Consider the following 13,481-nt stretch of genomic DNA (forward strand, 5'->3'; position numbering starts at 1 on the left):
TTTTTTTTTAATTTTTACTTTACAATACTGTATTGGTTTTGCCATACATTGACATGAATCCGCCATGGGTGTACATGAGTTCCCAATCCTGACCCCCCTCCCACCTCCCACCCCATATCATCTCCCTGGATCATTCCCGTGCACCAGCCCCAAGCATCCTGCATCCTGTATCGAACATAGACTGGTGATTCATTTCTTACACGATAGTATACATGTTTCAATGCCATTCTCCCAAATCATCCCACCCTCTCCCTCTCCCTCTGAGTCCAAAAGTCCGTTCTATACATCTGTGTCTTTTTTGCTGTCTCGCATACAGGGTTATCCTTACCATCTTTCTAAATTCCATATATATGTGTTAGTATACTGTATTGGTGTTTTTCTTTCTGGTTTACTTCACTCTGTATGATTGGCTCCAGTTTCATCCATCTCATTAGAACTGATTCAAATGTATTCTTTTTAATGGCTGAGTAGTACTCCATTGTGTATATATACCACAGCCTTCTTATCCATTCATCTGCTGATGGACATCTAGGTTGTTTCCATGTCCTGGCTATTATAAACAGTGCTGCGATGAACATTGGGGTACACGTGTCTCTTTGAATTCTGGTTTCCTCGGTGTGTATGCCCAGCAGTGGGATTGCTAGGTCATAAGGCAGTTCTATCTGCAATTTTTTAAGGAATCGCCACACTGTTCTCCATAATGACTGCGCTAGTTTGCATTCCCACCAACAGTGTAAGCGGGTTCCCTTTTCTCCACACCCTCTCCAGCATTTATTGCTTGCAGACTTTTGGATTGCAGCCATTCTGACTGGTGTGTAATGGTACCTCATTGTGGTCTTGATTTGCATTTCTCTGATAATGAGTGATGTTGAACATCTTTTCATGTGTTTGTTAGCCATCCATATGTCTTCTTTGGAGAAATGTCTATTTAGTTCTTTGGCCCATTTTTTGATTGGGTCATTTATTTTTCTGGAATTGAGCTTCAGGTGTTGCCTGTATATTTTTGAGATTAGTTGTTTGTCATTTGCTTCATTTGCTATTATTTTCTCCCATTCAGAAGTCTGTCTTTTCACCTTGCTTATAGTTTCCTTTGTTGTACAGAAGCTTTTAATTTTAATTAGATCTCATTTGTTTATTTTTGCCAGACACGGGTCCCGGTTACTGTCCCCGACAAGCTAAGAGTCGAGGTAAGTAACGCACTTGGGCATTTATTTTTAAAAGTTCTCCCAGATGATCCTAATGAGCTACCAGGATGGTTAACTACGAACACTGCTGCTGCTAAGTCGCTTCAGTCGTGTCCGACTCTGTGTGACCCCATAGACGGCAGCCCACCAGGCTCCGCCGTCCCTGGGATTCTCCAGGCAAGAATACTGGAGTGGGTTGCCATTTCCTTCTCCAATGCATGAAAGTGAAAAGTGAAAGTGAAGTTGCTCAGTCGTATCTGACTCCTAGCGACCCCATGGACTACAACCTACCAGGCTCCTCCGTCCATGGGATTTTCCAGGCAAGAGTACTGGAGTGGGGTGCCATCACCTTTTCTGACTATGAACACTAGTGATTTTTAAAAGTCTTATCAGAAATTCAGTTGAGCATTTCTCTCTGGAAGGATCCTTTCTTCTGTGTTGGCCACTGAGGTTCTTATTCTGAGTATTAACAATGTTGAAACACCTGCACTGACTGTCTAAACATCAAGAAAAATAATTTCAGTCCTTAAAGGGACCATGGAGCAAAGTGTTTGAATCAGGACTGTCATGCACATTCCTAAAGATTAGAGCAAGGGGGCTTCCTACTGGAAATATTAAGTCATACTGAATCCTCTCATTCTTACCAATAAGGAAAGAACGTCAGTTTTGGAATCAAGGTTTAGTTGGCTTTGAGTCCTGGCTCTACCAACTTTGTTGGCAAAACCTTAGGTTCTACAACTATAAAATGGACATAAAATATTTTTATTTAAGGATTATAATAATTTTTAAAACTATGGATCATGCCTGGTGTATCATAGTTGCTAAATATATGCTAGATATTCTCCTCCTGGGTATAATGAAAAGCCTAGCATTTCTGTGTGGTTCTGACACTCCGGAGCTGTTCTTCCTTCTCAGGGAGCTGGTCACCAAACTAATGAGTAAACCTCTTGCCCCTCCTGGATTCTGTTTCAGTTTTTTTTCCAGTTTTCCCATTGGGTATTTTTTTAAGATTATTATTATTTTAAAAAAAATGATTTACTTGGCTGCACTGGGTCCTGGTTTCTGAGTGCAGGCTTTCTGTAGTTGCAGTGAGTGGGGTCTACTCTCTATTTGCGATGCTTGGCCTTCACTTGTTGCAGAGCGTGGGCTCTAAGGCATGCGGGCTTCAGTAGTTGCAGCTCATGGGCTTATTTGCCCCACAGCATGTGAGGTCTTCTTGGACCAGGGATCGAACCTGTGTCCCCTGCATTGGCAGGTGGATTCTTAACCACTGGACTACCAGGGAAGCCCCCTCTTTGGTAGTTTTTCCCCAAGCAAAGATGGAAGCAAAATAGTTTTGTCCTTCTGGACAGTAACCCCTTCTGGTATGGCCAGATAATGGGATAAAATCCTTCAGTTTAAAGCAGTCTAAAGTTTCAGAGACAGACTGCCTGGATGGTTTTCCCTGCTCTATGTACAAAAAGACAATCTGGGATTTCTGTGCTAGCCAGGCACTGCCTCCCATCTCCTCTGATCTTTACAAAACCCTTTCCTCCCTCACCTGTCTGCCTCGCCAGGGAGAAGGATCAGCTCCCGCCTCTCCCTGCCTGGCTTCAGCAACACAGCTTCTTCTAGTTGCTCTTCTGAACTCTGGGGCTTTTTTTCCAGCGCAGAAGCCTTTTGAACAAAGCTCCTCCTTTGCAAAAACTCTCACCTAGGAGGTGTTACAAACCTCTACAGCTGAATGAAGAATGGCTCGGTCTCTTGAGAAGACCTGTTCTCTTTCCTTTGACAGAGTAGAAAATCCCTCTGAGGAAGAGAGGAGGAGCTTCCATTGATGAATGCATTTTCCTCCTTGCATGAATTTACATTCATGAATGATAATGGCAGACCTCTTCTCTCTGGATCTTATTTTAAAAAGCTGCTACCTGGTATTATTCACATACCCCGCCACCCTAGAGGAAAATGTGCCTTTGTTAAAACAGGATGCTTGGGACAATGTTGTTGTAGGACAGATGGAAATTTTGCAAGATGAGAGGAATTTACCAGATGGGGAAGTGGGGACTGGGTGGGTGGGTGGGTAAAAACACCTTCTGATGGGAACATGTTGCATCTGCTACTGCTGCTACTGCTAAGTCGCTTCAGTCATGTCCGACTCTGAGCGACCCCATAGACGGAAGCCCACCAGGCTCCTCCATCCATGGGATTTTCCAGGCAAGAGTACTGGAGTGGGGTGCCAATGCCTTCTCCGAACATGTGGCATAGGACCTTAAAAATGTGGATGAAATCAACAAATGAAGAGGAAGCAAAAGGCAGAGCTCAGTATGGCAGGGGGCCTTGAATTGATGGTGGGGGACCAGTGGTTTGGAATGAGACTAAGAATAAGTTATATTAGAAAGGGCAAGTGTGGGATGGGGGTGATGAGGGAGGGAGGCTTCAGAGGGAAGGGATATACGTATACTTATGGCTGATTCATGTTGTCGACAGCAGAAACCAACACAACTTTGTAAAGCAATTATACTCTTACTAAAAAATAAAAATAAAAGAGAAAGGAGATGTATGTCCAATTGAGACTGATGGGCCAGATAGCAGCAGAGCCAAATGAATGAAGTGGTTCCAGATGAGGAACTATGCAAAGATCTAAGATGGAAGAGAACTTGTCTTTTCCTGATGACGAAAAATACTTGTGACACATTGGAGTGAATTTCTAAAGGAAGGGAAGGGAGAGGGGGAGAGATTGAGAGACAGAGACAGGGAGACGGAATTTTATAGATGCAATATTTCATTTTAAAAAGCCTAAAAATAATGAAATTCAGTGTTTGGGAAAATTTGGAAGAGGGATATAAAGAGATATTTACTGACGCTAACTTGCTTAGCAGATAACATGCATACTGTTTATAATACAATAGCCAGGAAATACATCTTCTCTGTAAAGTTATAGGAAGAGCAGAGCCATCAGGGATAATCAGATGAGTAACAGTCAAATACAGTAGAAGAAGTCCGACTTAGGGGTAGATCAGACTTGTTTAGTTCAATTCAATCGCTCAGTCGTGTCCAACTCTTTGCGACCCCATGGACTGCAGCACGCCAGGCCTTCCTGTCCATCACCAACTCCCAGAGTTTACTCAAACTCACGTCCATTGAGTCAGTGATGCCACCCAACCATCTCATCCTCTGTCGTCCCCTTCTCCTCCTGCCTTCAATATTTCCCAGCATCAGGGTCTTTTCAAATGAGTCAGCTCTTCACATGAGGTGGCCAAAGTATTGGAGTTTCAGCTTCAGCATCAGTCCTTCCAATTAATGTTCAGAACTGATTTCCTTTAGGATGGACTGGTTGGATCTCCTTGCAGTCCAAGGGACTCTCAAGAGTCTTCTCCAACACCACAGTTCCAAAGCATCAATTCTTTGGCGCTCAGCTTTCTTTATGGTCCAACTCTCACATCCATACATGACTACTGGAAAAAACCACAGTTTTGACTATACAGACATTTGCTGGCAAAGTAATGTCTCTGCTTTTTAATATGCTGTCTAGGTTGGTCATAACTTTTCTTCCAAGGAGCAAGTGTCTTTTAATTTCATGGCTGCAGTCACCATCTGCAGTGATTTTGGAGCCCAAAAAAATAAAGTCTGTCACTGTTTCCACTGTTTCCCCATCTATTTGCCGTGAAGTGATGGGACCAGATGCCATGATCTTAGTTTTCTGAATGTTGAGTTTACAACCTAAAAACTGAGACTGATGTTCTATTGGCTGGACTTGCTGAGGATTTAAACCTGGGATGCAGCTTCTCAGGTAGCTCTGAGGATCTGTTCTTCAGAGGTAAGGGAGGAGCCAGGAGATACAAGAGTTCAAACCGAAAAACCCAGGGAATCGAACTTCAAAATATTACTGCTAATTAAAGAAAACCAGGCATCCTGAGCTAATGAATTTAGCGCTTTTCTGTGTAAGGGAAGAAGCAATGGCCTTGCCTCAAAATCATTCCTTTGATGTGCACCTTCCTATCTGGGGCCGAATCCTGCTTTTTTTCATCGTGTATCCCCTCTGGGTGCACAGCTGGAGCAGCTGCAGTAGTTGATGGTTTCATGGCTGCAACGTCCTTTGTTTACTAATATGGTGGGGGTATTTTTGTCCGTATTTCCATTTCAGCTCTCTTGGAATTTCTTTACCCTAATTTATTTGATTTTTCAACATCCAGTTCAACATGTAGGCTAATGGGGATTCAATTTTTTACATGAAATCTCTTGTTTTTAAAAAAAGGTGTTTTTACTGGTGAATGTGAGAGTTTTGCTTTCCGAGCTGTCAGGACTATAAACACTTCTTTTCAACAATGACTCAGAGTTGAAAGGGGTGGGGCGGGAATCAAGCAAATAGTGTGAAACCCATGGGCACTTTTAAAGACAACACAAACTGATTCAATGATGGGCAACCTGCTTAGTGTTAGCTGACTTCTTTTGACATCTTCTTCTGTTGCATTCATACGTCTGACTGTGAAAATGTTTGAGCATGAACTACTGTATGAGAATGCTCAGCAATGCGGTCATATGACTTCTTGAGGGTCCCACCAGTTCTCATAGAGTAAAAATCTCCTGGGTGCTCCATTCTGCTTTGATTTCATTGGTGATAAACAGTGAGCTTTCTGACCCCAAGTTAATGTTGTACTTTGTTTCTTCACTATCAATCTATTACTTTGCATTTATTTTCTGGTGTTTTCAAGCTATTTTCATGTGTGCTGATGTAGAGGGTGCAATCCCCCACTTTATATCCCTTAAATTTTGGTTTACTTGTGTGGTAGGCAGAACAATGGCCCTTGTATTGTGTGCTGTGCTAAATCGCTTCAGTCGTGTCCAGCTCTTTTCGACCCCATGGACTGTAGCCTGCCAGGCTCCACCGTCCATGGGATTCTCCAGGCAAGAATGCTGGAGTGGCTTGTCATTTCTTCTTCGAGGGGATCTTCCCAACCCAATAACTGAACCCTGGTTTCTTACATTTCCTGCATTGGCAGGCAGGTTCTTTACCACCCTGCCTTTACAACCACCAGTGCCACATGGTAGGCAGAACAACTGTCCCTGAAAGAGGCTAAACATACTAACCCCCAGAATCTGTGACCATTTCATTACACGGCAAAGGGGAATTAAAGTTGTATGGGATTAAGGTTGTTAATCATCTGACCTTAAAACAGAGAGATTATCCTGGAGGATCTGCATGGGCACTGTGTCAACATGAGGTCCTACAAGTGGAGAGGGACCCAGAAGAGCATGTCAGAGTGACTGCATGTGAGGAACTCTCAATCTGTCTTTGCTGGCTTTGAAAATGGAGTGAAGGGGCCATGAGCCAAGGACTGTGGGTGGTTTCTAGAAGCTGGAAAAGGTGGGGAAAGTGATTCTCCCCTGGAGCCTCTGGAAGGAACACAGACGTACTGACACCGTGATTTCAGCCTGGTAATACCTGTGTCAGATCTCCGACCTCCAGAACCATCAGATAATGCATTGTATTGCTTCAGCCACTAAGTCAGTGGTTATTTGTCACAGCAGCCATAGGCATCTAGTACACCTTGCATCACTCAAAACACTAGCTTGGTCAGTAGTGCAACAGCAGAGAGACCATGGGTCTGAAAATGAGCCTCTGCAAGGATACAGGCTTGTGGCTTCCACAGGACTCTTGTGTCTGGGCAGCTGTTCCTAAGAGGTAAGGTAGGAAGACCATGCCCCAGGGGAGCTGTCTGGAGAAGTCTGAGCCACACCCCGGTGGAACCTTCCTCATCCCTAAACAGCCTCCTCATGAACCTTCCTCATCCCTCCACAGCATCTCCCCGCTGCTTATTGTCACGGGTTCACTTCCTGTTTTGGTCCTTTATTTACCAGAAACATCTCTCACTTTCTGCGAACAAGTCCACTTGACCATGCAGAGAGAAGCCGTTCAGGAAACACGTATCAAGGTTTCATTTTGAAAATCTTTATATATGAGGTGACGTTGGAAACCTCACAGACCCCCCCAGTTTAGTAATGGTTTACAGAACTGGTTTGCATGAAATGTCCCAGTGAATGGTACACTGGGCTTTTCAGAAATTAGTTTTTTAAATACCTATTCTAGTCTTCACTCTAAAGGATCAAAGATGGCTTTTGAATAATTTTAGCCTCTTGGTTGAAAGCCTGCTTAGGTTTTAAAGGTGTATTTTTATTCCCGGGAACGCCTTTGATAGAACCATCCCCGTTGAGGATCTTGTATCAACAACTTGAGGTTTATTGGAAATGTTGAATTTCTGCCTTAGGGTTTCTGAAGTGCAATGAATCAGATGTTTGAATTGTTTGTTCTGAGTTATTAATTACAAAGCTAGAGAGAGCCGTGGTTAATGGCACTCCTAGGATCATATAAATCTGTGAAAACAGGGCTCTCAACTTACCCAGTCATATGACCTCAGACAGTGCCAAACATCTTCATATGGTCCACGGAGAAGCCTCAGAGATGCTCTCCCACGTGGATGAGCCAGTAGGTCTTTTTAGGATGTCAGAGCTTTCTGGGAGCTGTTGATCAATGTTAGATTGCAGGGAAAGTCAAATTTGAGATGAAGTTTACACAGGAAGTAGAAGCTTAAAATGTAAATCCTGGAGCATATATAGTAAGGAGAGAGAGAATTACACAAGCAGTCACATCACAGTCTGATAAATGCTGCCATAGAAGAAATATAGACTGCTTCTCCTCTCTCTCTGTCTTCCAGTTTCTCTCCCTCTTTCCTTCTGCTCCGTTTTTCTTTTCTCTGTAGAGACCAAAAGCTGTTGCTGATCTGTTTCATTCCCCCCCCCCCCTCGCCCCCATCCCAGGGCTCTGCTTTGTAGGTGCACTCAGTGTATATCTAGTCTCTTCATCTCAGCTGTTTAGTTTTTTTTTTTTTAATGGAAGATATTTTGTTTTCTACTTTATTTTTTTTAAAGTTATGTGAGTTGGATTTTTTCAACCTTATTTCTCTGATTTCTTTTTTAATTGAAGTGCAGTTGCTGCACGATATTATATAAGTTCCAGGTGTACAGTATAGTGAGTCACAGTTTTTAAAGGTTATATTCCATTTATAGTCATTATAAAATATTGGTTATATTTTGTGTTCTATTTTAGATTTGGCATGGAGTATTTTATTTTGGGGGCTCCCCTGGTGGCTCAGTGGTAAAGAATCCGACTGCCAATGCAGGAAACATGGGTTTGCTCTCTGGGTCAGGAAGATTCCCTGGAGAAGGAAATGGTAACCCACTCCAGTATTTTTGCCTGGGAAATCCCATGGACAGAGAAGCCTGGAGGGCTACAGTCCCCAGGGTCACAAACGAGTCAGACATGGCTTAGCGACTAAACAACAGCAACAATTTTATTTTTTACTTCCAGCTTTATCAAAGTGTAATTGACAAATAACCTTTGATGTATTTAAAGTGTACATGATAAGTTAATATACATATATGTTATCAAACATAGGCCGCATTAAAGTTAATCAGCACATCCCCATCACTTCACATAGCTTTTTTTTTTTTGACTACTTGGTATTTTAGAACTTCTGAAAACTCTGAAGTAAGTCTTTCACTGAGAACTATCCCAGGTTGACAGGCAGGGAAAGATTTAAGGGCCAGTGTTTCAGGCTCACCTCCAGTGCCAACCCTCATCTATTTGAACACCCAGGGAAGTACTTCTCCAAGGATGGTGAAGAACTCCAGCGATGAAAAGAAAGCCCCTTTCTGCTGTATATAATATGTCATTGCAAAAAAAAAAAAAAGACCCAATGAAAAAGGAAGGCTTGGAGCTTAAGGAAAATCCTATTGCCAGTGGAAGGTGTATTTTTGTCTTATTGCTTTAAGCAGTAAGTAGCCGGCGTCAGCAGCCGGGCAGCTAGCATCCGGGAGCCTTGGGTATTGGACAGGATGTTGGTCTGCCAGCTTCATGGAGGGAAGGAACAATGGGTATTTAATTTGCTTTTTATAGCAAAGCCCATTTGGGAAGAATGAAGGCAGGAGGATCTCAGAAGGGCTTCCTTTCCCTGAGGGCTGGCCCATCTGCTGGGGGAGAGGAGGGCCGGCTGTAGGCAGGAAGCCACTACCCTCAGCGTCGCCTTTGCCAGGATGCTGGCCCACGTGGCCACTGAGCAAATGACAGGCTCTGAGTGCAGGGAGGTTAGTTAGGGGCCCTTTCTGAGCATAAGACAACTGACTTCTGTCCTGGGATTACCAGGACATATGTTCCGTGAACATCCTAAGTATATCCTTTCTCTAACAAAGCCTCTTTTGTTGGGAGAGTGAAGGCTCACTGAAACTCACCCTGCAGGTGATGCAACATTCAAGACAAATTAATCAGACTTTGTCTAAGTATCACATCTTAATGCCTCTGAAAGTAGAAAACAGACCAAATTATATGCCTTTAGGTCATTAATACGGATATCATTTTCTGCGTATAATGAATGTAATTATTATAACTATTCTTTTATTTTGATGTTATGAATTCTATCTTGAAACTGGCAGAGGTTTACCAACCAGCTCCGAGGCACTACGCTTTTAGAGTTTGTAAGCCTATCTTTCATCATAATCTTTCTTGCTGCTTGCACATCATTTTGGAGTCCAACTGAAGAAATACTTCCTTCTTGTCCTTTTTTTTTTTCTTCTTCCCTCTCGTTTCTACTGAAATTAATAAATCGCTTTGTTATATTTATCTGTAAAGTCAGAATAAATAAGCTCTGGGAAGAACCTAATGAGATTCTTATGAACTTAACTGATAGCTCTGTTGACTATTCTCAGACCTGTTTTTGTTTTATTCTTGTAACAAGGTTCCTGCCTGTCTCACAGTAACCTCCAGATAAGGAAGGTATTTTAGACTCAGAGGGTGAGCCAGAGGTCCTGCCTGAATGGCTCTGGCTAGTTTGAGGGTTTAAGGGCACAGGCAAAATCTGGGTAAGAGAAGGCCCTTTCTGCTTGGAGCTTGGTCCCTAAACTCAGTGAAGTTTGACATTCCGGATGTGGGTTGTTTTTTCACGTGACCTTTCCCTCCTCAAAGCTGAGAATGATCCAGTTAAGATGCCTATTTTTGCTTCATATTTTCACTTATATGCTCTGCTCTTACCCAGGTGAGTCGCTCTGCAAGATAACAATTCTTTCAGTACCTTAGAAGACATCATCATTTGGGGATTTGGTGAGGGACCACGCTCCTGCTGATAAAGAAGAGATAACTGAAAATATTTGTCATCTGAGTCTTACTATTTTTCTGAGTCACATGTGTTCTGATGTGGTGGTGGGAGTAAAGAAGACTCTGATGAGTGCTCTAGACAGAAGGATGGAAAATTCTTAGATCATTCAGTTTACCCTTCAAGACTCATAGAGAATGGGGCTGGTTTCGTCTTTTGGTTCATCTTTTGGGCTGACTTCGTCTTCCCGTGCTTCCTTCTCAAGAGACATGAAGTGGTCGATGAAGATCTCAGTGTTACAGCCATTAAAAAGAATGAAATAATGTCATTTGCAGCAACAGGGATGGACCTAGAGATGGTCATACTGAGTGAAATAAGTCAGACAGAGAAGGAGAAATATCATATGACACCCCTTCTGTTGGAATCTAAAAAGAAATGATACAAGTGAACTTATTTACAAAACAGAAACAGACTCACAGACTTAGAATGAACTCATGGTCATCGATGGGGTGGCAGGAGAGGGTGGTGGGAAGGACTGGGAGAAGGGATAGTTAGGGAGTTTGGGGTCAATATGTACACTCTGCTATATTTGGAATGGATAACCAATAAGGACCCACTGTAACACACGGAATGCTTCTCAATGTTATGCGGCAGCCTAGATGAGAAGGGAGTTTGGAGGAGAATGGATATATATATTGCTGAGTCTCTCTACTGTCCACCTGAAACTATCACACCATTGTTAATCAACTATACTCCAATACAAAATAAACAGGTTTTTTAAAAAAAATCTTGATATTAGAGAAATATTTCCAAAGAATCATGCCAAACAGCTACTGTTTTTTAGTCCCTAAATCATGTCCAGCTCTTTTGTGACCCCCATGGACTGTAGCCCGCCAGGCTCCTCTGTCCATGGGATTCTCCAGGCAAGAATACTGGAGTGGATTGCCATTTCTTTCTCCAGGGGATCTTCCCAACCCAGGGATCAAACCCTTGTCTCCTGCAATGGCGGATGTAGTCTTTACCACTGTGCCACCAGCGAAGCCCTGCCGGTCCAATTTAACTGGTGAGATGAGTGTACTCCCACCCAGGCTGCCAGACATTGACTTTAGTTCAAACTCTCTGTGGAATCTGGAGCAAGTCACTTAAAAATATTCTTGTGCCTCAAGTTTACTTCTTTATCAGTGGTGTCCAATAGAAACAAATGTGAACTACACATGTAATTTTAAATGTTCTCAGCTCAGTTCAGTTCAGTCGCTCAGTCGTGTCCGACTCTTTGCAACCCCATAAATCGCAGCACGCCAGGCCTCCCTGTCCATCACCATCTCCCGGAGTTCACTCAGACTCACATCCATCGAGTCAGTGATGCCATCCAGCCATCTCATCCTCTGTCATCCCCTTCTCCTCCTGCCCCCAATCCCTCCCAGCATCAGACTCTTTTCCAATGAGTCAACTCTTCACATGAGGTGGCCAAAGTACTGGAGCTTCAGCTTTAGCATCATTCCTTTCAAAGAAATCCCAGGGCTGATCTCCTTCAGAATGGACTGGTTGGATCTCCTTGCAGTCCAAGGGACTCTCAAGAGTCTTCTCCAACACCACAGTTCCAAAGCATCAATTCTTGGGCGCTCAGCCTTCTTCACAGTCCAACTCTCACATCCATACACGACCACAGGAAAAACCATAGCCTTGACTAGACGGACCTAGAAGTCCCATTAAAAGAATAAAGAGAAATGAATAAAATTTGTTGAATATATTTTATTGAACTAATATATCTGAAATAGCATCACTTCAAGGTAAAATCAATATAAAAATTAATGAGACATTTTACATTTTTATCATTCATACCGAGTCTTTAAAAATCTGTTGTGTATTTTATACTTATAAAACATCTTAATTCGGACTAGCCACATTTCCAGTGCCTACAAGCCACATGTGGCTGGCAGACAGAGCAGTTCTGTATTTTGGAAGATGTCTATTGCTTTTTTTTTTTTTTTTGGTTTCAGAAAACGTCTTTTAATTGTTCACAATAGCACAAAATGACATCACATTATAGTACTATTGAGTCATGAGGGTGATTCTACAGTTGATGAACAGATGTACTGTTCTCAAAATGAAGAATCAATGTCTGTTGCTTTTTTTAAAATATACTTTATTTATTTGACTGTGCTGGGTCTTCCTTTCAGCATGCAAGATCTTTGTCCTGATAGTTCATGGTTCTCTGATGCCCTTTGAGCTTTATGAAATAGATTCTAGTGGGTGTGGCATGACCTGAACGAGTTTCAGTCTGTGCCTTGACTCCCAATAGCCATATGTGCGTGCACAGTCACTCAGTTGTGTCTGACTCTTTCCAGTCCTTTGGACTGTAGCCTGCCAGGCTCCTCTGTTCATGGGCTTTTTCAGGCGAGAATTACTGGACTGGGTTTCTATTTTCCTCCTCCAGGGGTTCTTCTTTCCCCAGGGATCAAACCTGTGTCTTGTGCATCGCGGGTGAATTCTTTATCCAATAAACCACCTGGGAAGCCCAGTAACCGCATCAGCGAGTACACATTCTGTAGCCTTTCGGAGCCTCAGTCTCCTTATCAGGAGATTGGGGACTGTACCTTGCACTTTGGTGGAAATCTTAGATAGTGTTTGTAAAGCGCGTGGTGAGTTCCTGGGAGGTGCGTGTGGTTCGCTGGTCAGGCTTTCCAACTCTTTACGACTCCATGGACTGCAGCCCACCAGGCTCCTCTGTTCATGGAATTTTCCAGGCAAGAATACTGGAGTGGGTTGCCATTATTGTCCTCCAGGGGGTCTTCCCAACCCAGGGATCAAACCCATGTCTTCTGCGTCGGCAGGTTAGGTTCTTTACCACTGGGCCACCAGGGAAGCCATCCCTGGTAGATAGGTAATGAGAAAATTGTCAGCACACAACATCAGCAGTGTCTGTCTCTGCGGAACTGCGGGTCTGCAAGTCAAGGGCCTACGTGACGATCTGAGGGGATATGAGAGGGGCCGCTACCCTGAGAGTTCACACACAAGGGTCTACCATTTTAATTTCAGTTTTGAAATTGTCAGGATTTTTTTTTCAAACTGCCACTCTTGGGACTTCCCTCGTGGTCCCGTGGCTAAGACTCCATGGCTCCTAAAGCAGGGAGTCCAGGTTCCATCCCTGGTCAGGGAACTAGATCCCACAGGC

This window comes from Budorcas taxicolor, chromosome 24 (assembly GCF_023091745.1).
Source record: "Budorcas taxicolor isolate Tak-1 chromosome 24, Takin1.1, whole genome shotgun sequence".
Classification (NCBI taxonomy): Eukaryota; Metazoa; Chordata; class Mammalia; order Artiodactyla; family Bovidae; genus Budorcas; species Budorcas taxicolor.